This window comes from Dromaius novaehollandiae, chromosome W (assembly GCF_036370855.1).
Source record: "Dromaius novaehollandiae isolate bDroNov1 chromosome W, bDroNov1.hap1, whole genome shotgun sequence".
Taxonomy (NCBI): domain Eukaryota; kingdom Metazoa; phylum Chordata; class Aves; order Casuariiformes; family Dromaiidae; genus Dromaius; species Dromaius novaehollandiae.
This window is the reverse complement of record NC_088130.1, coordinates 49,126,762-49,144,835: the sequence shown is the minus strand read 5'-3', so window position 1 is coordinate 49,144,835 and position 18,074 is coordinate 49,126,762. Positions and strand designations below refer to the sequence as shown.

At 43.9% G+C, this 18,074-nt stretch overlaps 1 protein-coding gene across 4 annotated transcripts in view; it reads right to left on the bottom strand.

Moving 5' to 3' along the window:
- LOC112995784 (very long chain fatty acid elongase 7) overlaps positions 1-16,220 on the bottom strand; it is a 33,858-nt gene extending 17,638 nt beyond the window's left edge. Inside the window, exon 1 of one of the 4 annotated variants that reach the window (XM_064499822.1) lies at positions 16,124-16,220. The gene's annotated coding sequence lies outside the window, so the exon portion shown is untranslated. Of the gene's footprint in view, positions 1-13,921; positions 13,944-15,805; positions 15,910-16,102 lie in introns of those variants that run through there. The other 3 variants (XM_064499823.1, XM_026120979.2, XM_026120980.2) reach the window with 3 other exon arrangements.
- Positions 16,221-18,074: the final 1,854 nt, after the last annotated feature.

Genomic DNA, 18,074 nt, shown 5'->3' with positions numbered 1-18,074 from the left:
CAAATAAAATACCCCAGCAGTAAGAAATTTTCTTTTAAAAATAAGAGTGTCCAGAATGCAACAAACCCTCCCAAAATGATAGAAGTCAGACTGGTAGACTAATTTTCTAAATGAGGTTATTTTAAATGATGTATCAGAAGTGATTGACCTCAATTTAAAAAAAAGTCCAACTATTTAAGTTCAGTCTGTGTAGTTTGAAAAGTTCTAAAGCACATATATGCAGCCCTCCCAAACACATGCATTCAGAAAACAAGCACTGAAATCACCTCACAAAAACATACACAACGTACTCAGCTCTTGGGGGAGAAAGGATTTTTTTTTATTTTAAAGATATCAATAGAAGTAATACTGCACATCTAGGTTCAAGCAAGCTGTACTAACACTATTTCTGAAGACAACTCTAAACAAATGTGTCTTCATCATTATAAAAACTGGGGTCTAAATGAGCCAACTGATGGATAAGGCCACGTGAAAAGAGCAAAGTAGTTTGCTGGCCTCTGGTTTCCCGCGGCTCAGCAGACAGCTGACGCAGCTGCCCCCTAACTGCAGCTGAGTCAAGGCACGCAGCTTTGCAGAACCAATTTCAAGTCTGATCATTACCTTCACAGGAAAGGCAAACATGGACAGTAAGACCATTTATACCAGCAAACAGTGTGCATTTTTTTCCTCAACCAAAAAAGCCACAAATACCACAGCAAACCACGTGAAGACAGCCGCCTTGTGACGAGATGTAGGTACTAAGTTGTTGCAAGTGCTCAAATTCTGTTAGTACACAAAGGCTATTAGTGATCCTCGTAATGGGAATTACTGGTATGCCTCAAACATTCTTCTTTAGGAGAACAATCAGTTTCTCACATTCCTTTGCCTAACCCACATGAAAGATATTTGCCATTCTTCAGGCTATCTATTCCCCCTACATAGAGTTTTTAAATATTAAAGGAGATACCAAGATTTGCTTTTAAACAGCAATTTTATAACAGAAGTTTTAGCACCAACAGCCACTAAGCAGAAAACAAGTGAACAAAAGAAGCCTAACAGAACCGAGCAAAATGAGACAATCTCGCCGAGGATCTAATGCAAGTTTTGCTGTTCCAGAAACCAACCTCCAAAGCTCCATGGTCACTCATGTTAAGAATTTACACTAGAGAGCAAAGCAAATAATTCGCAAGATGGATAAGCTATTTTTACAGGTATCTTTTAGCAAAAGACAGGAAAATACAAAAGTAATGCACAAACTTCCACCAGGATAATTTCCACTTGCAGCAGATGCCAAAAGCAAAGGTTCAGGCACGTACGCAGGTCAAGGCCCCGAGCTGGCAGTCCAGTAATGATGGGGGACCCTCTGTCCCTCAGATCCCACAGACAGACAGCGAAAGCCTATAGAAAGCATTGCCCCAGGCAGGTCTGATTTCAAAATGATAGCTTAGGAAATAAGAGTAATACTGACTTATGTATTCAGGCACAATTATGTAGTATTTCAGAATCGCTCCATATGCTATTGTAATTCTGCTCTCAGAGTTCACAGGGCAGCAAAACCAGAACATTTCACAGATCATATCTTTAGCTTTACCTGGGAAATATTAGCTCTGCCTTTCCTATTTCCCAAGGTTGTGTGGTTATACAATCACACTTATTCCAACTACATTACTCCTTTATACCACACGGCAAACAAATACAAACTGCCTATTACATTAGATTGGTTACTCACCTATATTCTGCAACAAAGTTTTAAGCTTTGGTTGGGTGTCAACTATTGTTACTGATTTCCCAGAGAGGAGCTTCTATTACCTCCCCAACCCTTTATGCCTTCTCTCAACCACACAACCCATTTTTGGAAAGATTCATCTTACAGCCAAGCTGGCTACTTCCTGCTTAACAATAGGAGGTCTTCTCTTTCTTCTTAATCTGACTCATACACACTGCTCCTGTTAGATGACAGTTCTGCCTAAGTGGGGTACAGAAAGTATGCAAGGCAGTTCTGTAATGGAGGTCTTCTGAGAAATTCCCAAGTTTCAAGAGATGTATTAGTTGCTACCTTGATTAAAATTCAGACTTTGTCTTTGAAGGATGATCCTTTTTTAAAAAAGAGATCTTAATTCATTACAGTGCATCAACTATTTCTCCATGTATATTTTGCATTAGACATTGGAGAGGGAATAGCAAGTTTCACAATGAGTGCAAGTTCTTTTAATTAAAAAAAAAAGACAAAAAAACCAAAAACCTCTAAAGGTATGAAAGAGATTTAGAAACTGTTTCAGAGTGTCTACTTGTAAAATCCACCTTTGGCAATATTCAGTAAGAGACCAGACAGTTACCTTGTATAATTACCTTTATAGAATTATATACACAGTACCTCTTTATTTAATGCTTTGCTTTTTAAGCTAGCATCAAATCTGTTGTTTACCTACATGAATAAAGCATTCTGTAAGCAGCAGAACTAGTGAAAATACATTTCATTTCAATCACACTTCCCACTGGTTTTCTGCCAGCCTAATGGATTTTCCATTCTGATGCCGCCTAAAATAAAGACCAATTCATGTTTCTTTCCACACCTGCCTATAAATTCAACTGCTAAAAGATCTGATACTGGAGACTTCACAGCAAGGCTGAGCAGTGGTAACAGGCACAGAAAAGCTCCTTCATCTGGGAGCTGTTTCAGGTCCTTCACGCGCAGCAGACGCGGCACCGCTGTGCTCGGCTCAACGAACACAGAACGGCGGGAGCCATCTCCCCATCGCCTTATACCACCCAACCACTGCGACGGCTGAAAGGGGGAACCCCCCAACCGTGGAGTCCCACAGCACAACATGACAGACTGGTCTGGTCCTCAGGCAGCTGCAGGACAAGCCCCAGCAGCTCACTGACCCAACTGAAATCTGAATCTTTCAGGGAAAGGTTATTTTTCAGTCAGATCAGTGGGTGCAGCTGAAAGAGCTCACGCAAGGGAAATGGGGAGAGCACAGCACCCGGGATGTGCAGGAAGGGAGCAAGGAGGGAGCAGCAGCTCAGCCACAGATGAGTTCAAGCTGATGGTGAAACACAGGGATCATCAAGTCCAGTCCTGCACACTCATGGACAACCGTGCACGAGAGCTTTAGACAGAAGTGCGCACACTGCACCTCACCAGGTCATCGCTCTGTCCATCAAGTCATCGCTCTGTTCATCACAAGCCACAAGGGCATTCACAACACCAGAACTGAAGCCACAGAAATTACATTGTGCTACAATAAGGCAGTGAGGGATATGGCATCACTAATATCTTAAATTACCTGCCGTCACAATGATGTAAGTGCAAGTGAACCTAGGCACTAATGTCCCACATGACCTAGAAAGGCACATCAAGTCCAAACAGTCCCTGAGGGCACAGCTGGGATGCAAGTCTGAACAGGATTATCAGTTTCACTCAAGTACAAGAAAAAAACATCAGGCAGGCCCCTGAAAGGGTTCCCAGTTTCACTGGGAAAATAAACACCCTGCACATTAGCACATCTTCTCCAGTTTTCTCTCCCCACATTTCCAGTGTTTCAGGGAAAGGCAAAAACATAAACGAGTTGTGGGAAAGGCTGCTAGAATTTTAACTTGCTGTCAGCGCTTCCCCACCTTAGCTAGAAACGCTTTCGCTGAGGATGCTCGCGTGTCAGTCGTCCTACAGACCACTAATCTACCCGTCGCCTCCTCGGGGCCGAGAGCCGCCCCGGCAACCCGTACACCAGACGCCGCCACTGCTGCCGCCCCAGCGCAAGCCTCGCGCTCGGCGCTCCGATCCCACTCCCGTTCCGCGACGCTGGCTCCCAAAGCCGCCTACTCCTGCCTGCGCGGCGAGCCCGGTGACACACGCCACATGACTACTTCTGCTTAGAAGTCAAAATAAGGTTTAATTTCACCTATGATGTCATTATTCTTATTACTCCAACCTCCTTTCCATTAGATAATAGTACATCATGATCCTTATTAAAAACCTTGGTGAAGTATTAATTTTGTATTTCGGCCATATCTGACTCAGGTTAATCTCTTCCTCATCCAAAGGGTTTAATAGTGTCTCTTTTTCATCCTTGCTAATTATATGACCAGAAAACTTTCTGCAATGTTTTAATTTTTCTCCCAGACCTGATCAGCTAAGCTTTGGGCCACTTCAACTAGGCTTTCACAAAATGAGAACTGAGAGCTAGTAATGCAATCTCATGTTTTCAGATGCACAAAAAATGGTGCTAACACCCACATCCAATGCTCCCCATTCATTCTGCAAGTCAGTATGAAGAGCTTATACCCATTCTGTTTTTTTCCCCTACAGTAGCAATAGTTATGATACATAGATAAGAACAATTGATATCTGTAGTATTTCCAAAGTGCATGTACACTGTTAGTAACCAAAGCAGAATATAAAACTCCATACTGACCTAGAGGGGTAGGGAGTGGTATTCAAGCTGCACTACAAATATAGCATGCTCTGTTTTTTAACCTGAATTTGTGCCATTAACTTTTTTATTAGAAATAATATACTTCCTATGTTTTACAAACAATTTACAGATAAGCTCTAAAAAGATGCAGGTGGTGGAAGTGCTGACTAAATACTTAGAACGAAAGTGACCAAAGATCTCTGAAGGGACCAAAAGTTAGCATTTTTGAAGACTAAGAACAAATGGGCTTTGTGGAGGCACCCATGAAATAAGATTAAGGATACCAAATTTCTTCTTATGCAGCGATGAAAATTACTTGTTTTGAATACACAGCGTAGCTATTTAAATGTTAAATGGTAAGACACTTTTCAACTTTTCTACCATTTCTCCTTTCAGAGAGAAACATCTGGAACACACATGAGAGCACCCTTGTGTCAGTTCTCACGACCACCTTCACATACCCTGACCACGGGCAGGCCACAAGCAGGTTCAGCTAATGTTGCCAAGATTTGTGTTCAGTCTAAAACTCTCCACACCTCTTCTCTGTTATATGTTTACACAAAGTCTGTATCATTCTTGTACTTCCAGGCAGGATGGCTTAGAATTGACTCTAGTTATGAGCACTATTGCTTGTAACCTACCTGCCTGATGGAAGTGTATGATGTGAAAACACGAAAAGGGACATGAGTGAGTCCCCCTTCTTCAGCTGCAAGCTGAGCTACTACGTTGGCTCAGTCACATAATCTATCCTCATTGACCATTAATGAGAGATTTGCACATGAGAATCTCATGCATCAAATTAATTACAACAGAAACAGTTTGTTACCAAGAGCTGGTAAAGAAAATCTCAGTTTGTCTTTACCCTTCATTTAACAGAACAATTAAATAAATCATTGTTAAATAGTCACTACTGGAGGGACTCAGTTCAACTCCTTGGAAGCTGAACAAGAAGAGAGATGCAGAATGAGACCTCAACTTTCAGAGGAAACACCTTAAAACAAATGAAAATAAGATTTGTTACACAGGTAACAGCTTCCTAATCTGCCTAATACCAACAGAAAAAGCAGACAAGACTTCCAATTTTCAAAGACATCTTGTTACCAAATATTCAATGCCAATGTATCTGTGGGTATTCAGCACTGGAGAAAATTAAATACAGGAATAAAAATAAAATAAAAATCAAACCATAAATTTCTACCTGTGATAGACAGAGAAGGGGAGATGGTGCTGTCCTTGTAATACCAAAATACAGCAGAAAGGTGTTTCACAGGAAGGGGAGAGAAAAAAAAATTGTTACCTTAAAAACACAATATTCACCCTAAAAAAAGAAGAGGTGAGCAAGCAAAGTGAAAAATTTTTACCAATACCAATGGAACAAGCATTTTTCTATGTCTGCTTTTCTAACATCCTGCCTACAGCACGCACTCAACCCAGCTGCTGTCACTACAGATAACACGATGCAAAGCTAATGCCAGTTTATGGCACTTCACAGCACCAGCTGGAGTCTTGCTGGGTTCAGAACATGGGTAAGTAGTAGCACTGATAACACCTGTGCAGAGCTGCAACGCAGTATTTTGTTCAGTCTTTAATGCAGCAATTTACAAAAGCAGAACTGCCCCCACACCACTGTCATGCTGGCTTGGGCTGATTTCTCTTCCCGTTGTTTCCCACCACCTGCACTTGTTCAACCTACCCACCCCTCCGGGTCCTAAGCAGATACCTCAGCTGAGCAGCAAAATAACATGTTCTCTCTGCTCTGATTTTGCTCACACTGCATTAGGTGGGTACACATACACGCACGAATTTTAAGTAAGGCTGACCTAGAACTGTTCATGACAGCCCTCCTCCCCCTTTTTCTAAGCTGCCACGCAGCGTAGCAGACGTTGTTGAGCACGGTCACTGTGAGGAACGGCATCCCCTAGGAGACTCTTCCAAAAGAAAGCTGGAAGCAGCTGCGCAGGCACATCCGCACCGCACAGCAGTGAACCTTGGGAAGTGCAACACCGGCAGTGACTGCTCAACAGTGAGAGATGACGGCAGGACTTTAGGGTGACAGAGGCCATTTTAAAGGAAATTGCGCTAAGCATGTTTGCAAACTGAAGTACCAGAACACCGCTTCTGCAAGACAAAGTTCGCTCACATAATCATAAAAAACCCCCGCTGCTTAAAAGTTCAGTATTGGCAAATCAGCTCCTGTTGTGAATGTGCTTTGTGAAGTGTTCCAGGAAGCTACCGCACTGCAACATCCTGAGCCTTTCCAGTCCAGAGGTGGGAAGTCATAGAAGTGCAGTTGGAGGCCCCAAATCATTGAGGGATGTGCAATGAGATACAAAGGCATGGGCTTTTTTGTTTAAAATCAACAGCCTGAGATAGATCTTCACCATGATGAAAGGTCTAGTTAATTACTGCAAAACATTCACTAATATTAGTGTCAGGCAAATCATGAAGTTACATTACGCCAGCGCCTGGAGACTTGGGTCTCAGCCAGCACGAGTAAGAGCAGGCCGGCTTTCTGGAGCAGCAGGAATACGAAAAGAGTTCTAATTTCTCCTAACAGCCTGCGAGATCCGGTTTTCCTCCTGCATCCCAAAGAGGATCTCCACTTGGAAAAAGAGAAAGAATTGGTTTATACTTAACTGGAGTTACTGAAAAAGTGAAATATAGTTTCAGAAATTGAAGTGAGGTGGAAATGCCTTGCAAAAAAAGCCAGATGTTTCCCAGCAAATGCATGTTGTGTTCTGTACTCAAGAGAGGAACCATGGAGGGTGGACAGAGGGCAAAGAGACATCTGAACTCTAGGGACAGCTGGAGAAAGCAACCCTGGGGAATGATCCTGTCATCAAAAAGGACACTGTCAAGATTGCATTGTGCTTATACTTTGAGCCCAAGGATGAATACAGGCAAATTAGTATACGATAAACTCCCATTCAATTCTGTTTGAAATTTGAGTAAGCTTCTGGGTACCACCAAAGCTCTCTTGGATGCTGCCTCTGCACAGTTGGTATCTTTCTACAGCACCTTTCCCTTCGGAGGCGACTGTATCCCTTGCAGGGCAATCCAGCTACACAGGTTGGGCACAGGGTAAGAACACAAAACATGGTGCAACTTTGCTTTGACTCAGTATTCAGAGCAATTCCAAAAATGCTTTTCTCCATTCGCTCTCTCTCTGTCTTGTAAATGTCTGTCATTAGCTTACCCTTCTCCATGGGACTAGCAGCTGCCCTGCAAAGGATTACAGAGGTGTTGGACTTCCAAAGGGCATCCTGTGAAAGCACTGGGGATCAGGGCTCAATCAACAGGACAGAACAGGGCCATTCATAGCTGCCTGCGAACACCAGAACGAGAAAGGAAACATCCAAACAAGGTGACTCGGTGCAGCAGAAGGCCTTCACAGACAACACGGAGGTCACTCCAAGGGCGAAGCAATGCTGTGAGGCAGTCATCAGAAGATAACCTAACCACTAGAAACGATTCCACCTCAAAAGCTTACATGAGAGCAAAACTCTCCATGAGCTAAAAAAGTTAACTGACTTGATTAGCAAAAGCATCTTAAAACTTTTTTTAAACTAGATTTGTTATACACGTTCAAATTTAAAACAATTTCTGTTCCTCGTTCAATTTCCCAGCAGTCAACATGCAGTGGTTTGCATAACAAAATGAAAAGTAGAGATACTATGGGTAAAATATAAGTGACGTGACACAGCTTTGAAGGTTTATTTCTATTCCAAATCTAGTTACCTAGATCTTAGTTCCCTTGCTAACAGGAATTTAAAAAACAAATCCTTCAGTATTTTACACTTTCAGGAAGCTCAAGAACATTGTGTAAAGCAGCATTTTACAGGTTGTGAGTTCGTAACCCTGGGGTCTTTAGACTTAGCTTAAAATATTGGATAATAACATAAGAACAGAATGAAATATGCTCCATTAACGTATAGGTTTAACACAGCTATGTTGTAAGGCACAACTCCACCTAGGAAAATCACTGAATATTTTCCATCTTGTATCGGTATCTTCCAGGGCCACAGTAGGAATGCAGTTTTTATCATCTTTCCAAGCACTCAGAGGCCACCCAGGACCACAAGACATCACCACAGATTAAAATAGATCAGTTCGGCTAGATAGCATACAGGAATGAACCTGGTACATCTGGCCATGTCGACTGCACTTATTTTTCCCTCTTTCTGATGCTGAAAGATTGCCAAATACAAATAGCTCAAAAAGTTCATCCCATCAACAAAGCGCATTAGGCAGTAGATGCACCACATCAGAATAACACAGGAGACAACGATACTTTCAGTGCAGAAGCTTGGCAAGAAGTGAAGCACTCAGCCTAAGGCTAATGTTCCTGTAAAACACCAGCATACAAGAAGCAGACAAGTGTCTAATAGTCTACTCAGCATACAACAGCAGGAAAGAAGAGGAATACTGGAATCCCTCCAGTACAAAGAAAGATTAAACTTATATATAACTATGCATTTCAGTTATCAAAAAAAGGTCTGACATAGCATTTTCACCCACAAGTTTCAGTGCTTCACAGAAGAGGTCAGAAAGAAAGGGCAATTTTTCCATCACCTAGAACAGCACAACAAATCTGTGAACGAAACCAAAGCCTTGGATGCCAGTCCACTACTCCAGTCATTACGCAGAACTACCAGATGGCACACTGCAGTCTGAGCCTAAAGCAACACTGCAGCCCTCATCGCCCAGGCGGTTTCTACGCAGGCATGGTAGTTTCTTTTGCACTGTTCGTATTCAAACTAGGGAATTCACTTTCACCCAGTCACCTCTTTCCACACACCTTATATAGCTGCAGGTTTGCCCAGCTGATGGTATCCAAAAAGCCTGCTGCTTTTTTACTGACTGGGATGGAGGACTAAGCCTCTTCCCACTGCTGCTACTGTCTCAACAGCTGACTCAAGGTCATATAATTTTGCCATCTGTAAAAACAGCTCCCTTCCTTAGCACAGGAGTCTCTCTAGATTCAATTAAGCATTGGCCAATGCTCTGGCACCTTGCATGAAGGCAACTAATGATGCGTGGAGTGCAGTGTAAATGGATTTATGAAAGCCGCTACAAAATAAAAGCAAAAGGGTCAAACTGCATAATTTCCACAGCTCTAGAAGCTTTTTTCCCTTCAATAATTTTAGAGGTAAGCAAAAGGGGTACCCAAGCTGTTCAGTTTTAAAGCGTAGTAGCAACCTCATTTCAATGGAGTAGGAAGAATGCAAAGATAAGTCGGAAGCCAGTGTTTTCCAACTCAAGTCCAGGAATCATTTTTCCTGAAACTTTCAGATAAACTCCTCTGCCTGATCAATGGACCATTTCAATTTATCAGAAGCAGTTTCAGGATAATTTGAAATTAAACTGGGAGATTATTCACCCCATAACATTTCAAACGCTCATTAAAAGGCTTTTGAATGGAGGCACAGAGAGCTCTAGCAGCTTATATCTTTTGCTCTTCCTCCTCCCAACTTCCGTTGTCCAAACTGTACAAGTTGTGTTCATGGTTAGAACATGAAAGGAGTGGATTTCCTGACCACCAGAGCCAGGCAATAAGCGATTAGCAAACTTCTCTTACAATTTCATTCCTTTTTCAGGTGAAAGGAAACTTGAGCAGACTCCTCTTTAACAACTTCACTTAATACAAAATAACAGGTGATACAGAAACAACGTTATTGGGACAACAATATCCATTCAAGTGATCTAAGGTAACATCTATAACAACATTCCCTGGAACATTACTCAAAAGAAGTTCTGTGAAAGGTTTAATTTTGAAGTTGACAGTGAATGCCTAGTTTACTACATTAGCCTCTTGGCTTTTATATGCAGTTCCTGCTATATATCTCAGTCACAAGAGATAAGGGTGGACAGGCCACTTCCAAAATGCATTACAATAATTTCATTAAGCTTGTCAGATCCATTCTGTACATTTAAAAGTCTTGAAAATGAAGCTTTTATTTTAGTACTGAAGAGACAAGCCACAGAACTCTGACTATAAAAGTGATTAGAGAATCTAATTTAATCCAAATATTTCCAACTACATATCTAAGCAAATAAAAAAAGGAATTACAATGGATGTCATAAATGTAAATACTGCAGAATACATTAAAGTATTCAGTTGAAATATATTTAAGTTTAGGCAATTTTCACCTTTACAGGAGAAGACAAGATTATCAGCTATAATTCCTCTGAATAAATGATGGACATTTCCATGTTGCCCATCCCTATCTATTCATAAAAACACATAGTAAATAAGTATCATGATATTTGCTTAACAGAATAAATGAGCATGACCTATAACCCTGAATACTCTTGATGCTTCAGCCAATCCCTTGTATTTTAAAAAATGCACTTTATCAAAAGGAAACAAAAGAAAGCATTGGCTGTAAAGGCCTTACACAAAAATCCAATTTAAAACATTTTAAAAATACTGTATTTCAAAACCTGATTAAGCAGAGAGAGTTTTTCATCAAAAAGATCTCTTCTCTTCCACCAGTGACAACAGCTCTAACACAAGAAGTTTCTCTTTCTTGGTTACCTTGCACTCTTCCCAGGTACAAATCACAAAACATTAGTTTCAACCACTTATAACAGTTTCCAGTATTTCTTCTTTCTAACTGATAAGGCAAAACCCAATCAAAAAACATTTGTCAGCTCAACCAACTTTCCTGAAAGAAAGGGAATGGTACCAATGTGAAACGTATCCATACTTTAAAAGCGTGCAGAGAAGCACTGAATCAGGTTATTGTGGCTTTGCTTTAAGCTGTTTCGGGATTGATCATACAATGCAAATTATTTCCAAATCAACAAACTGATCTTTGTGTTTCAGACTCCAGCATGAATTGTTCCCTTCTTTTGTTAGAAGACAAAGAATAAAAGGAGCAAAGTTATTCCTAGTGGGCTGTTTGTTTTTTTTTTTGTTTTTTTTTTTTAATCTCAGTCATACCCACAAACCTAGAGTACAGTAATTACAATATTGGCATTCTCTTGAATTCCAGTCCAGGAGATGCCTAGGGGAACTTCTAAACTCTTTGCACTGCACATACAATTTGTCAGTGTGTGTTTCATGGTGCATCATATGGAATTAGGTTCATATTCACACACATTTTGTTGAAGTACTGCCTTAAAAAAAAAAAAAGAAAAGAAAAAAAGGAAAAAGGCTTTGAACAGAGGCTCCAGGCACAGGGCCCAGTGTGCAGGCACCGTATCATTATAAAAGATAATCCAAACTGCAAAGAATTCACAATGCAATTAAACATTCAGAGGCAATGTGTCCGGATTCATAAAGCTGCTACAAGAGGCTTCTCTCAAATACTGACGGTTCAAGGAGACCAAGTCTGACAGTTCATAGGCTAAGTTTGTAATTTTAGGAGCACTTTGACTGGTACCAATGTCATCTTAATCCACCCCTATACCCATTACTCATTCTTGCTCCCACGTCATCCTTCACTTGTGCTGGAACAACTGCTTTTCTGGCTGCATAATAAAACTGACTGGGACACAGACCACGGGCAGGGGGGACAACCCCACAGAAAACAGAGGGCATTTTTAAACCAGATCTGTTCCTCAATGCAGCCCAGCACTGGCCTACACCAAGGGTTATGCCAGCATAACAGAAAAAGCAGCACAAGGGCGTAAGTATGTAAGATAAACAAAATGCTGGTGAAACTACAACGTAATTACGCTAAGTCGGTATCATTAGCTGAGTGGAGATAAGTGTTCATTACTTTTACTTTGATGAGTAATACGGCCCTGACACAATTAAGAGGGGCAGTATGAATTCCTTTGCTCCTGGTAAATGATTATGATGATTCATAGAGTTTATTTATTAACACCTGAACATCTCCTGCTTGTGACATCTGTGCCACTCCACGGCTGGAACCCAGGGCTTATTTTGGGCTGGATAGGCTTTAGGAACGGAAGTTTATAAGAGTAACACTAGTTTTGTGTGCTGCCTCAGGATTTCAAGGAAGGAAAAAATCCTACTGAAATTCAGTTCCTCTGATTCTCTTCTATTATCAAGATAACAACCAAGACACGGTTTACACCTATAATGCTCTAAACTGTGCATTCTTCTCATATTACTTAATTTATGAGCTGCATATAGATCTTTTCTAGTCAACATCATAAGTAAAAATACACATTTCTTGTAACGTCATAATCAGGCAGAACATAAGTAGGAAAATACATGAGGCAAAAAATATCAAAAAAAAGAGCTATGCTTACGTCAACAAGCACACAGAAAGCATTTTACTACATCAAACATGGTTTTAGTGTATATTAAAAAAAAAAAAGCCTCACCTTTTCTGGTCAGAAGTCAACATTAAACACTGAAACCAAAGACAGGTGATAAAGCAAAGAGACATCTGAGTTGCTGTAGTGCCTCTGATCAGGGTGGAAACTTTCAGATTTAATATCAGCTGAAATAATTTCTATTACTTTTTGGATTTCATCTAAGTATCAGAAAAATAGAAAGATTCTGAACTGCTACATCACTTGATACTTTTCAAAGCTTCTTGTGGTCTGTTATCATGTATTCAGTTTACAAAAAATAAAAATGTATCGCATGACCTGCTTTGGCTTTTATTTTCTTGCCCTGTAAAGCAGCTGCATTTAAAAAGAACAATCAGGCATAAAAAATTATTTTGTTAATGGTAGGTTTTTATTCTAATAATCCAATATTTTCAAGTAGTAAAAGGTCTACTCTTCACTACTGATGCTGTGTTTGCCTTCTGCAGCTGCAGTGCTCAGCCCGGGGGCAGGATGCTGGTCCATCCGTTCCACTTTGCCATTCTCCCCCCAGACCAGGCACGAGAGCTGCTCTCCAGCACTCGAGAACCATGGAGAGTAACTGCCCAGCTTTTAATGTAATTTCTTCTTTAAATGAGCAGAAAGCTCTTAAAATTAAATCTAAAACAACTGCAAAGCTTTTGTGGTACGCTTTAAATCTTTTTTATGGCAATAATCATTCTTAGCCGTCCCCGCTCGAGTTTCCCTGTGCTTCGCTTCTGCCCTTTAGGTTGCACAGGCAGCTTCCAAGTACAGATCAGCCTCCTCTCAAATAGTCAGGAAGGCCTACCAGAAATTCAGCTGCTGTTTGAAGCATCTATAAATTGCAATAGAGAAAAATGTAATCGAACTTGACAGTTCTCAAACTTTAGATGCTCTCGGGCAATGAGAAAAATGAACAAAATGCACCTGTGCTATTCTGCTGTAACTTAAGGTAAGAAAAGAAGAAGAGTGAAAAGCTGCTCTGATGGACAAAGGAATAGCAAGAGGAATGGAGGAATAGTATTTCTTCCTTTTCAGCTACACAGGATTAGGGAAGTAACTTCAAACTTCAGACACCCACTAGCCTGAAACCAAGTTAAGCCATAAAATGATTCTTACAAACAGCGACACCACTGAAGGACGGCACCAGCTGAGCTGCTCACCCTTGCCTACCTGCCACAGCTCAGCAATTCAGATTTTACAAACAATCCCTACTGTAGCAAGCCAAAGCAAGTGAGATTAGTTCACCCCACCGTCTTGAGCTGAACTCTGTCATTTTGGCCGGAGCAGAGCAGGGAGCGCTCGCACGCCGAGCCGGGAGAACCGCGGGGGTGGCCGCCCCGGGCAGGACAGCAACGATGGGCACCAAGCGTCAGCGAGAGAAACCGTCTGAAGCGTGCAAAACTAGAGCCAAAAGAGGGCAAAGGCATAGGACTTCCCGAGTAGCCGACAAAGATTCAGGAAGGGATCCCGGCTCCCTTCCACTTCCTGTACCTGAACACGGCAGAGAAGTGACTTTCCTGCCGCTTCCCTCAGCCACACACACGCGCCCCCCCGCCGCGTCTGGCCGTGGGTTTGTTTATTCCTCCGCCTCATTCCACGTTTGCTAACAGCTCAAAGACAAACACGTAAGGAACCTGGCAGGGGCCGGCCCGTGGAACGGAGGAGATAAAATTTGAACCAGAAGTACTGAGCAGAAACAGATTCACAAGAAAGAGCAAGAGCATAAGGTGGGGGGAAAAAATTATCCCTGTTTATTGCAGCAGAGCGAAACAAAGCCAGGAAGAGAACGGCACCGAGAACGCCACGGAGCACAGCCAGCGGCAGCAGTCGACTTATGTCAGGACACAGAAACATACCTGATTAGTTCTTTTACTGGTGTGTAATTTGCTGAGAGATGTGCCACAGCATCCAGCTAATTTCATAACTAGTGAAGTCCTGTTTGACATGTCTTATTTGACTCATGCCATGGCATCTGTCCCAACACATTCCATGAATATTGCTTCCTGTACTACAACCTGCCTTACCGTCGCTGTAAATAAGTACTATTTAATAGAAAATTGATTGACACATTTCAGCCATAAAGCTGTGTTATTCCCCTGCACTTGCAAGAGAGGTGCTGACTCGGAGAACTTAGAAGCATGTTTGCCTTGGTTTTTATATCCTGCGTTTCTGTACTTACTTCAAGTAAACGTGTAAATAGAAATGTTCCCAGTCCAAAGAAAAGCATTTTCAGGGTACACCCACACTGCCTAATACAGTGTAAATAAACAACAAAGATATTGCTACCCAAGCCAGCTCTAAGCAAGCCAGACTGCGTTGTAGCCAGCATCCCGGATGCTGAGCAGCAGAATAAATTAGGCAGCGCCGAATTCCCAAGCTGTCAGCGCTGGCCTGCTACTGACAACCAGAAAAACTCGTTGAAACCGCTCCCACGTGGTAATCTCCAGCACAGACAGACACTCGGTTCTGGGAAGGATGGAGTTACAGCAAAATAAGGAAAGAGGGTACCACACAGAGCTGCGAGGTTTCTAATTTGTCCTAACAGCTTTAGGTAACTTGATTTCCTCTACAAGCAAGCAAAGAGGTCAGTAAGAGCTGGTCTGCAGCTTCACATACATCTTTTCAAGACAGACCCAGTCCTATTTCAGGGGCAGTAAGGCCTAAGATCCAGCTGGAATATCACAGCTCAAACAACCAGTATCAGATCCACGCTCACAAGGGACAAGTCCAAGAGCTGGGCTTGATACAGCCTTGCTGGCCACGTGCACCAGCGACCGTTCTTGTTGCCTCACCACACCGCCGTACCGATGTCGCGCCCGCCCAGCACACCAACGGCGGGAGAGCCGTCTCCCCTGAGGGGAAAGACGGCCGGCCCGGCAGAGCTGCCCCACTCGCGGCCAGCTAGACAGCCCCCGAGCAGACACCATCCCTCCAGCCGTACGTTTTCGTGCCACCTTCACCGCGTGAGCCACACCTCTCCCCGGCCGTCTCCAGCCGTAGCCCCCCGGAGGAAGAGGCCTCCATTTCCCACCAACTCTTCTCTCTTGCGCGTGGCAGGGGCAGAAGGCATTTTTTAGGGACAAAACCCTTGACGCAGCCCCCTGTGCCAGGCAGAGGCCTTCCGCACGTTTCACCTTTGCTGCCACTTGTTCTTCGAGACGGGGCGATGAGCCGAGCGCGCACGAGTCCGCGGGGCGCAGCCGGGCGCTTGGGGCACCGGCGCCGCGAGCACAAGCCGGGGGGACGCGCGAGCCCCCGCGCAGACACGGAGGAGCCCGGGGCGGACGCGCCCCCCGCCGCCCCGCGCCCCCCGCCCCGCTCGGGCCGGCGCCGGGGCGCAGCCGCCCGCGGAGGGAAGGAGCGAGGGAGCGGCGGCAGGGAGCGGAGCGGAGCGGAGCGGAGCGGCCCCCCCGCGCCCCCGGAGCACTCACGCGGCAGCGGCGCGGCCCCACCTGTCCCCGCAGCCGCCGGACAGCAACTGCGCGGCGCCCCGGCCCGCCCGGCCGGGTGGCTGCCGGCCCGGCCCGGCCCGCCCCGCCCGGGCCCGGCCCCGGCGCCGGCCCCGGCGCCGCCCCCGCCGCGCTCACCCCGCGCAGGGGCGGGCGGCCCTGAGTCAGCGGCCCCGCCCGGCCCCGCCGAGGGGGGCGGCCCGGCCCGGCCCGGCCCGGGTCCCGGCTCGCTCGGCTGCGCCCCCGGCTGCCGCGGGGCGTCGAAAGCGCAAGGAAGAAGAACTATTTTCCCCGAGCTGCGAGACTCGCGGCTGCGGTGCCCAAGCATTTCTCCCGGTGCCTGTAGGTCGCTGATCAGTGCTTTGCACAAGCACGGGGGACTGCAGAATTTCGGCTGGACTTCTTCACGCTGACGGATCAAGGACCAGCGAGGTTCACTGACGGCAAAGCTAGGAAGACTGATTTGTTGTTCTGAAAAAATAAAGTATTGAGCTAATTCTGACCAGTTGTGCTTTAGGTCCCCCTCTCACCCCAAAGAGATCGCAATATACGAACGTTCCCCTCCTTGGAACTACCTAGGATGAGGATAATTCCCCCTAAAGGACTCCCATATAGAGAAATATGGGGTACAGTGAAGGGTTGTGGTGAATTTCTGAAGCATAAGGAGGTGCTCCATTTTTCTGCGTCACTCGAGCCCATAGAAAGCCTTTGAGATGGCAAGCAAGGAGATAACAGCTTGAGTCAAAAGAGGAGGCAGAAATAAGGAGCACAGAGAGCGTGTAAAGGCAAAAGTGAAGAAAAGAGGAAAACTCCTTTTATGAGCTGTGGGGAAAAGATAATAAGAAGATGGGTGAATGCAAACTGATGCTGTGAAATTAATACACAGTCAATGTGTAAGTGCAGAAGGGGTCTCTAAATTGGAGGGCAGCGAGAAGTTTGAAACCACAAGAAGCCTGAGACCACAAGACGCAGAACCAGCATAGAAAGCTTGTTATGAGAGTGAAAATACTACAAGGGGCTGAAAAACAGGTGATGGGACAGGGATGGAGAAACATAGGGATCCTACAGAAATTCATAACTGAGCAATTGATTAGGCTGGAGATTAGGAGATTAAGACCTGAAGCTTTTGGGTGTGCTTCATGCTCCTCTTGGAACTGTTAGGATTATGCTGAGTGAAGAAATCCTGGGGCTTTTAGGAGGACCTCTTAAAAAGATAACTGGGTTTGGCTAAAAGGGATATGTAGAAATATAACAGCCCATTGAGCAATACCATATGTCTCACCTGGGAAGGAAAAAACAAAACAGAACAACCACCCCCCACCACTTAATTTTCAAAAGTTGAAAACTTCTTTGATTCATTGGTTCAAATTAATTTTTAAGACAACAGCCAAGAAAAACTACAAAGAGACCTTAAAAGCCAGCACATCCCTGCTCAGGCAGAGCCTTTGGAAGCCTTAGACTAATAAGTCTTGACTTGTCTTGAGGGCTGCAACTGCATGGCTCAACAAGCAACCAATATTCATCATGTGTTGTAATATCTGTTTTCCCATGCTTGATAGGACTGCCTTGGTTGCGACAAAATGGGACACCATGCTCCATAACAATAAAAATTAACTAGGTCACCTGTAGGCTTCAAAATGTAAGCCTGCTGTCATTCATGCAAAAAAAAACAACAATTAGCAGATACAAGCTAACAACCCTAACACATCTGATGCCAACAGTGTTAGCAACAGCTACTACTTGTCTCTTCAAACTAGAGCCTCATAAAGCGAATATATGGCCTCACCTTTGGCACACTTCAGGAGTAAAGGTAGTTATAACCATTGGACAAGTCTGTGAAGGCTGAGAGAAGACAGAAATAATGGTTTACCTGCTCATGGCAGGTAAATGATTAACATACAGTTATATGTAGCACAGCAAAGGCAGGACAAAGGAAGCAACTGTGCCCTGCACA